Genomic DNA, 9553 nt, shown 5'->3' on the forward strand with positions numbered 1-9553 from the left:
TTTCTGAGGAAGTATAATGATGAGATGTGCTTTTAACTGTGGCAAATTGAATTCAATGTACACAAATGTGAGATCATCCACTTCAGATCAAAAAAGAATAGAACAGGGTACTTTCTAAATGGTAAAAAGTTAAAAACAGTGGATGTCCAAAGGGACTTGGGGTTCAGGTACATAGATCATTGACGTGTCATGAACAGGTGCAGAAAATAATCAAGAAGGCTAATGGAATGCTGGCCTATATATCTAAAGGACTGGAGTATAAGGGGGCACAAGTTATGGTGCAGCTATACAAAACCCTGGTTAGACCGCACCTGGAGTACTGTGAGCAGTTCTGGGCACCGCACCTTTGGAAGGACATATTGGCTTTGGAGGGAGTGCACCGTAGGTTTACTAGAATGATACCTGGACTTCAAGGGTTAAGTTACGAGGAGAGATTACACAAATTGGGGTTGTATTCTCTGGAGTTTCGAATGTTAAGGGGTGATCTGATCGAAGTTTATAAGATATTAAGGGGAACAGAAAGGGTGGATGGAGAGAAACTATTTCCGCTGGTTGGGGATTCTAGGAGTAGGGGGCACAGTCTATAAATTAGAGCCAGGCCTTTCAGGAGCGAGATTAGAAAACATTTCTACACCCAAAGGGTCGTTTAAGTTTGGAACTCTCTTCCACAATCGGCAATTGATACTAGCTCAATTGCTAAATTTAAATCTGAGATCGATAGCTTTTTGGCAACCAAAGGTATTAAGGGATATGGGCCAAAGGCAGGTATATGGAGTTAGATCACAGATCAGCCATGATCTTCTCAAATGGCGGAGCAGGCACGAGGGGCTGAATGGCCTACTCCTGTTCCTATGTTCCTATGTTACCATGTTCCCAGATAATAACACCTGCACCACATGTATTCAGACATGAAGAGGCGCCTATTTCCAAAAAAATGCATTTTATAACTGCGTGCTGCTTAGTTCTGGTAACAAAGTGTGGTTAGTTCCGGTAACAGTTTGGTTCGGTTCTGATAAGAGTGTGACACAGTTCTGGGGAAAAGAACTAATGCTATATTCTGGTAACAAAGCGTGGTTAGTACTAGTAACAGAATACAGTTCGATTCTCTTAACATTGCAGTGTAGTTCTTTAATAGTGGATTGCTCAGGTCTGGTAAGACGGCTGCAACTCGCCGCAGGTAATAGAATATGATTCAATTCTGGTGATAGTGTTTGGTTTACTTCTGTTAAGAGCGTGGCTCAATTCTGCAACTACAGTTCTGTAACAGAGAGCAGTTTTGGTTACAAAATGCAGTTTAGTTTCTATTATTCATGGAGATAACATAGGAACATAGGAATTGCTGGACGAAAAAAAGACCAAAGTCCATCTGGTTGGTCTTCTTCCATCCTGGTCGCCGTATCATACATCGATAATGGAGTTGTTTACTAATCATGGCAATCATTCTCTATCAATTAGTTTACAACAGACCCAGACATGAGACGAGGAAAACCCCAGTGGTGAAAAACATTGGGAACCATCGGTCAAACGTCACCTCTCCCTCCCAAGCATGTTACACTTACCACATGTCCTGTCTCAAAAAATTCATATACTCTATCCAGAAATATTATTTTTCTGTATAACGACTTGCCTTAGGCATGATAAATGACATAAGGTTTACTCTCATTTTTCAGAACCAAGGGTCTGCCCAGGCTTACACGTGCAATGCTTCTGCCTCTGGGTGTGGGGATAGAGGATCAGTAATGATTGGTGTCTGGCCACCAGCAATGCAAATGTACATCCCACCAGAATGGATGCAAACTACAGTGAGCTTACTGAGTTTTACAATGATTCACAGTCATTTCAGAACTCGGTTAGAACAGTTTCCATCTCGAAGGTGATGGGACAATGGGAGCGCCATTTAATTCAATCCTCACACCGAATGTAGTTCTCCATTTAGCAGTCAATGAAGTTTGATTTTCATTATATTATATGTAAGTGCCTGATTTTTGCAGGAATATATTATTAACAGATCAGATGATGAAGGCGACTGCAAACTCAGCCACGTGAACTCTAAACTCTTGGCTCTGTTCCACCGCTGTGCTGAATTAATTGATCTCAGCCATGGATGGGAGCAGGGACTGATGCTATTGGCCTTGGAGCCCAAAACTGTGGAGAATTGCCCAGGAGTTCATGTTGCTCACGGGTATCGGATGATTGCCGCTAGGTGTATTTCGGGTAACGAGAGGATCAGATCAAATGATGTTCACACTAATTGCCTGAAATCTCACCCCGAGAATGGGCAGTTGGGCGCAGTGCTGGGAGGGCAACCTGTCAAGAGGGTAGGACAAAACTGGTCACAAACTTCAAGGGAATCTGTTTAATCTCCTATATTTAACTACTTTATACTGCGGTCGGTGAGTGTATGGAATGGAGGGCGGCAGGTGGGCGCTTTATGAACAAATTCAACAGTTGGATAAATCTCTGGGTAGAAATTGAATACAGGAGAATGATGGGTGAGGAGGGAGATGGGATTTTACAGACACAATTTCCCATCAGATGGGACCACATGGGGTTATTTTCTGACCTGTACCATTCAATGCTCCTGCGGGGAATAATCTGTCCACAGCAAAATGAAAAAGGATGCAGCAGGTGAGTAGATCACAAAGATATGGAGAAGCGGGAAGCTAACAGAAAGGAGAGAGGCGGGAGCGAAAGGAGAGGAGAGGGGCGGGGAGCTAACAGAGAGGAGAGGGGCAGGGAGATAACGGAGCGAAGAGGGGCAGGGAGATAATAGAGTGGAGTGGGGCGGGGAATAACAGAGAGGAGAGGGGCGGGGAGCTAACAAAGAGGAGAGGGGCGGGGAGCTAACAGAGAGGAGAGGGGCGAGGAGATAACAGAGAGGAGAGGGGCAGGGAGGAGAGGGGCGGGGAGCTAACAGAGAGGAGAGGAGCAGGGAGATAATAGAGAGGAGAGGGGCGAGGAGATAACAGAGAGGAGAGGGGCGAGGAGATAACAGAGAGGAGAGGGGCAGGGAGGAGAGGGGCGGGGAGCTAACAGAGAGGAGAGGGGCAGGGAGATAATAGAGAGGAGAGGGGCGAGGAGATAACAGAGAGGAGAGGGGCGAGGAGATAACAGAGAGGAGAGGGGCAGGGAGGAGAGGGGCGGGGAGCTAACAGAGAGGAGAGGGGCAGGGAGATAATAGAGAGGAGAGGGGCGAGGAGATAACAGAGAGGAGAGGGGCGAGGAGATAACAGAGAGGAGAGGGGCAGGGAGATAAGAGAGGGGAGAGGGGCGGGGAGCTAACAGGGAGAAGAGGGGCGGGGAGATAACTGAGGGTAGAGGTGCGTGGAGCTGGCAAAGAATGTGGGGTACTCGGGGAGCTAGCAGAGAATGCGGGGACTGGGAGCTGGCAGGAAACGAGAGGGGTCCAGTGAGATTGAAGGGAACCGGGGAGCTGGTAGAGAATGAGCGGAACTCGGGAATGTGGCAGTGAATAAGGGGGTATCAGGGAGCTGGCAAAAAATAAGGGAGACGATGGTAGCTAGTGGAGAATTAGGTGGATTCGGGGAGTTGGAAGAGAATAAGTCGGCGTGGGGGAGGGGTGGATGGACCTGGCAGAGAATGAGAGGGAGTCGCGGAGCAGGCAAAGATAATGAGGATTTAGGGAAGAGGACTGGTAAAAATTGATAGCAAGTGTTGGGGGAGGGTTAGAGAGTTTGTAGCAGGAGATTCGAGAACTGTCCCCGTGGATTGAAATATAGCAAATGTAGCCTTGCTTTCAAGAAAGAGGGGAGAGAGAAAATTGAGAACTGTAGGCCAGTTAGCCTGACATCGGTGGTAGGAAAAATACTAGAATCCATTATTAAAGGCGGAGTAACAGGGCACTTAGAAAATCATAATATGATTACGCAGAGTCAACGCGGTTTTATGAAAGGGGAATCGTGTTTGACATATCTATTAGTTTTTTGACGGTGTAACTACTCGGGTTGGTAAGGGGAACCACTGGATTTCGATTTTCAAAATGCATTTTATCAGGTGCTACACAAGAGGCTGTTACACAAGATTAAGGCTCATGGGATTCAGGGTACTATATTAGCATGGATTGAGAATTGGTTAACCGAGAGAAAACAGAGCGTGTAAACAAACGGGTCATTTTCGGGTTGGCAGGCTGTAACCAGTGGGGTGCCGCAAGGAACAGTGCCTGGTCCTCAGCTGTTTACAATCTATATTAATGACTTAGATGAGGGGACCGAGCGTAATGTATCCAAGTTTGCTGACGATACAAATCTAGGTGAGAAAGTAAGCTATGAGGAAGATGCAATGGGGTTGCAGAAGCACATAGACAGGTTAAGTGAGTGGGCAAGGTGGTAGATGGAGTATAATGTGGGGAAATGTGAAATTATCCATTTTGGTAGGAAGAATACAAAAACAGAAGATTTTTTAAAAGGCGAGAGACTAAGAAATGTTGGTAGTCAGAGGGATTTGGGTGTTCTTGTCCACGAATCACAGAAAATTAACATGCAGGCACAGCAAGCAATTAGGAAAGCAAATTGTATTTTATTGCAAGGGGTTTGTAGTATAATAATAAGGGGGTCTTGCTGCAATTATATAGGACTCTGGTGAGACGAAACCTGGAGTACTGTGTACAGTTTTGGTATCTTTCCCTAAGGAAGCACCCCCTTAGAGGGGGTGCAACGAAGGTTCACCAGATTGATTCCTGGTTGTCCTGTGAGGAGAGATTGAGAAGAATGGTCCAATATTCTCTGGAGTTTAGAAGAATTAGAGGTGATCTCACTGAAACGTATAAAAATCTAAAAGGGCTTGACAGGGTATATGCTGAGACGCTGTTTCGCCTGGTTGGAGAGTCTAGAACTAGAGGTCATAGTCTCAGCATAAGATGTCAGCTACTTAGGACCGAGATGAGGAAACATTTCGTCACTCAGAGGGTTGTGAAACTTTGAAATTATCGATTCCAGAGGGCTGTGGATGCTCCGTCGTTGAGTATATTCAAGATTGAGATCGATAGATTTTTAGACGCAGGGGATATGGGGATCGGGCGGGAAATTGGAGTCGAGGTAGATCAGCTATGAGGTTATTGAATGGCGGAGCGTGCTCGCGGCGCCGTATGAGCTACTCCTGCTCCGACTTCGTATGCTCTTATGTTTCTACCAAAATCTATCACTTCACACTTCTCTGCATTAAATTTCATCTGCCATGTGACTGTTCATTTCACCAGTCTGCCTAGGTCCTCCTGTTACCATCCTCCTCATTTATTACTATATTTCCGAGTTTCGTGTCATCTGCAAACTTTGAAATTATAATCTGTATACCCAAGTCCAGGTCATTAATATATATCAAAAAGAGCAGTGGTCCTAATTCTGGCCCTTGGGGAACACCACTGTATAATTCCCTCCAGTCTGAAAAACAACCGTTCACTACCTCTGCTTTCTGTTCCTCAGCCAATTTTGTAACCACGCTGCCAGTGTCCCTTTAGTACCGTGGCTTTAATTTTGTTAACAAGTCTATTATGTGGCACTTTATCAAATGCCTTTTACAAGTCCATATACACAACATCAGCCGCACCATCCTCATCAACACTCTCCATTTCTTCATAAAAGGGAACTACTTGTACCAGAGAAGGACTGTCACCTCTTGCTTAAGTGTAGAGGATCCTGTTGACCGGAAGTCACCGGTTAACGGTTTTGGCTTAGGACACAGAGGAAGAGTCAATTCTCTCTTAATTCTCAATTCGCTTTATTAACGTTAATAGATCATGCACATACCGCTTATACGTCTAGTTAGATATAGGCATGTAGTTTACAGCAGGTTATACAGGTTTATACTCAAACTAGGATTTAAACGCACACCCACTAAGTTTCCTGAGTAATACTCCCCGAGTATTAGGCTTTAAACGCAAACCCACTAGGTTTCTCTAGTAATACTCCCCGGGTATTAGGCTTTAAACGCACACGCACTAGGTTTTCCTGACAACATTCCCAGAGTGGTCCCAGAATAGAAAGGATAATATATTGCCCGGAAAGGAGAGACGCTGCTGGCCAGGCAATTCTCCCTCTTACTCCCGACGTCGTCTCCACGTCCTTGACGCAGTCTTTACGTCCCTGACGTAAGGTATTCACTTCCACGAGGGTTAGCCTCCAGAGTCTCCTTCACAAACAAAGACACACCAACAAAAACACACACACACACACACTCTCTCTCTCTTGCTCACAAACAAACAAAGACACACACTGAGCCCAAGCCAGCAACTCTTCAGTTTTTATTCCCCAAGTCTGTCTTTTCGAACGATGCTGTCTTCTCCGGTTGGCTCAAAGTTGCTGGAGTGACCGATGTCATCCCCTGATTGGTTCTGTTCCAAGGGGTCAGGTAGCATCACCGTTCCTTTGTCTCTGTAAGAAGCGGAACGAATTCAAACCGGTTCTGGCCAGTTCAGACCAGTGACTGAACTCCAGGTCACCTCAGTTCAAAAGGTCAGTGTCTTTGTTAGCACTTCGAATTCAGCTCAGCAGTCTTCTGCAGCCTCTGACCAACATCTCCCCCCTTTTGATCCAAAGATGCCTATCTTAGGATCATTATTCTCCCTTTCTGTGTACTACTCCTGAGGCCGTCATTGTCCCCCAGTGGGCATGTTACATCCGCGATTTCATATGATTATAGAAAAAACAATATAAATGGTTATATAAACAATACAAAAAGGAAGCGTATAAAATATACTTCACACACTGTCCTTATGTTGATAATCGCTTCTTCTGTTTCATTATAGCACTAACACTCAATTGTTGCAAAATTTCATTTTCCACCTTCTAAGCTGATATACATTGAATATGACAAGTATTAATGCACATAAAATCACAATTACAGCAGCATGTGATAAAATCCTGACCCATGGATGTATTTGAACATTAGATCCCCAATTCCAAAACTTATTCCAGAACCCGGGGTCCTGTAACAGTTCATCTGCTTTATCAGCATGCATTTTAATTATTTTAGTGTGTTTAGTCCATTGATGAATTATCTCATTAGCTTCCTCCGCTATTTGCATCCAATCTGCAGTCAGGTGCGGAATGGGTGGTAGTTCGGTAGGAACATATTTCCACAGATCTTGGTCTATATCGGTACGTTGGACTGTGATGTTTTCGTTTATTACCATCCTCATTATTGACTTAGGCAGAACTTGTCCACCGACAACCAAGTCTGAGTTCACATTGTTAATGATCACATTGTGTCCTTCCAGAGGGCACTGTTTCCATCCTTTATTATAGCCCATCGCCGCTGTGGCTATGTAATAGGTTTGTCCCACAAGGGCGTATTGTAAAAAGGACTGGTTGTTAACTGGCAAAATGGACAATGAACAATTTTCATAAGTACTGAACCCACAATTAGTAAGTCTCTGTCTCGTTATCTCTTCTGGACAGGCCCAGTGATTCCCTCCTTGGTGACACTTTGACAAATCTACCCCTTTCTCAGCACCGTCCATTACAATAGCATGAGATGGTGGATTGCTCAAAGATATCCAAGTCCCCTCATGATACTTGCCCACGTTATGAACTCTTTTTAACGGATAGGTCAAATTGCTTCCGTGCCGGGGAATATGAAACACCGCCCCAACGTAATATGTCCCTTTATGAGTCACTACTCCAGTCAATATTTACATAGGTGTGGTCCCAGTGGACCATAATTTTCCTCGACCGTCGCTCCCCCATGGTCGCTCCATAAATGGACCCACAAATTGATTAATAATATTTCCCTCTGGGATTACCGATAATGTCACCTCTAGAACTGTGTTACATGAAAACCGTACTCCCGCTCCCTCCGGTATACCCAAAGTCTTTCCTACACACGCTAACCCATTCACTCCCGTATAATACAAATTTAAATCCTCCCTTTTCCCTTTGTTGGTTCGGACAGTCTTATTCTGCAGAGCAAAGTTGTCCCTGGTCTCTGGATATCCCTCCGTCGTCGACACTGCTTCAGGCACGTTCATTCGTCGTGACGGCTCCGAGGCAGGTTCAACCACAGTTCTGATGACGATCAATCCGATAGCAACAAAATGCATCATTCCCTTCATTCTAGGCTGGACCTGGAATAAACAAGTGTAATTTCTGCTCTTATGTACAGTTTCTTTTAGGTACTATCATAAGTCCAGTCTCTCCATATACTGAGCCAGACCGTCCAAATCCTGTTCCCAATTTGTTTCAGATTCTAACCGTCCGTTTCTTCGAACCCACTTACTCCCCCTTTTTGTTTTATGTTCCTTTCGTTTTGTTCCTGGATTCGCGTCTGCATGCGAACGGACAGTATCAAATTTGTGTTCAATCACCTCCTCTTGGACCAGTAGCTGGTTCTGTTCTTGATCTCCCTGACCTTCAGAATTCAGAACATCGTTAGCATCGAGCAGCACATGCCAATGATGATAATCTTGTTTTTCTCCGACCAACTTTAGCTGATTAATGTGGTACCAGCCACCCTTATCTGGTGCCGTTAATATCCTGTATACAGATGGGCGAGCTTTGTCTACTATCTCATAGGGACCGGCAAACTTTGGACTCAAGAATGAGGTGGGCTGGTATATGTATATCCCACAGCCAGTTCTCCTTTCCCCATCCTGTACTGATGAAGAGCCATCCACAAAAATTTTAAAAGCGGGTTCTTCCTTTCCTGTTTCCTTTGTCTTTCTGCTTTCAGGCCCCGTCTTACCCCGTCCTTTTTGTTTTGATACAAATGGGTCCTTGGGGTCATTTGCTATCATCAATTAACACTCATGTTTTTCTCCCTGATAAACTAAGTTGTCTGCTAACATAGTGGTGGTTTTTACCCCCTTTACGGTTATATTTCTCCCTTGCAGCAACAATGTCCTTCTAGCGATTCTATTTTGGCTAACTGAACCATCCTTAATCCTTCCATCTAACAGTAACTGTACTGGGGTGTGTTCTGTTAATATTGTAAGTAGATTTAGTCCCACTATATAAGTAAAATGCTGCACTGCCCAAAAGACAGCTAGCAAGTGTCTTTAGCATACCGTATACCCCTGCTCTACCGGTGAGAGCATACGTGAGGCGTACGCTACTGGTCGTAATTTCCCGTGTGTCTCCTGTAACAGAACTGCCGAGAGCGTGGTGTCTGTGATAGCCACCTCCAATGCAAATGGTTCCGTTGGATTTGGGGTTTTTAAAGCAGGCGCAACAGCTAGTGCTTGCTTTAAATCAGTCATGGCCTGGCTGTGTTCTGTTTTCCACTCCCAGGCCACATTCTTTTTTAATAATTCCATCAGTGGGGCCGCCTTTGTGGCGAATCCATCAATATGGTCCCTGCAATATCCCACCAACCCTAAGTAGGACCTTAACCCTTTTACATCCCCCGGAACAGGGAGTCTGCCGACTGTCTCTACCCTTCGTTTGTCAATGTCCCTTTGTCCCGGCGTCAGAATCATTCCCAAGTAAGTAACTTTTTGTTTCATGGTCTGCGCTTTTTTAGGGTTAATCTTTAATCCCAAGTCATGTAACAACTGCAGTAATTCACTTAGCAGTTGATAATGTTCCTTCTTGGTTTCAGTTTG

The sequence above is a fragment of the Heptranchias perlo genome, unplaced genomic scaffold, assembly GCF_035084215.1.
Source record: "Heptranchias perlo isolate sHepPer1 unplaced genomic scaffold, sHepPer1.hap1 HAP1_SCAFFOLD_73, whole genome shotgun sequence".
Taxonomy (NCBI): domain Eukaryota; kingdom Metazoa; phylum Chordata; class Chondrichthyes; order Hexanchiformes; family Hexanchidae; genus Heptranchias; species Heptranchias perlo.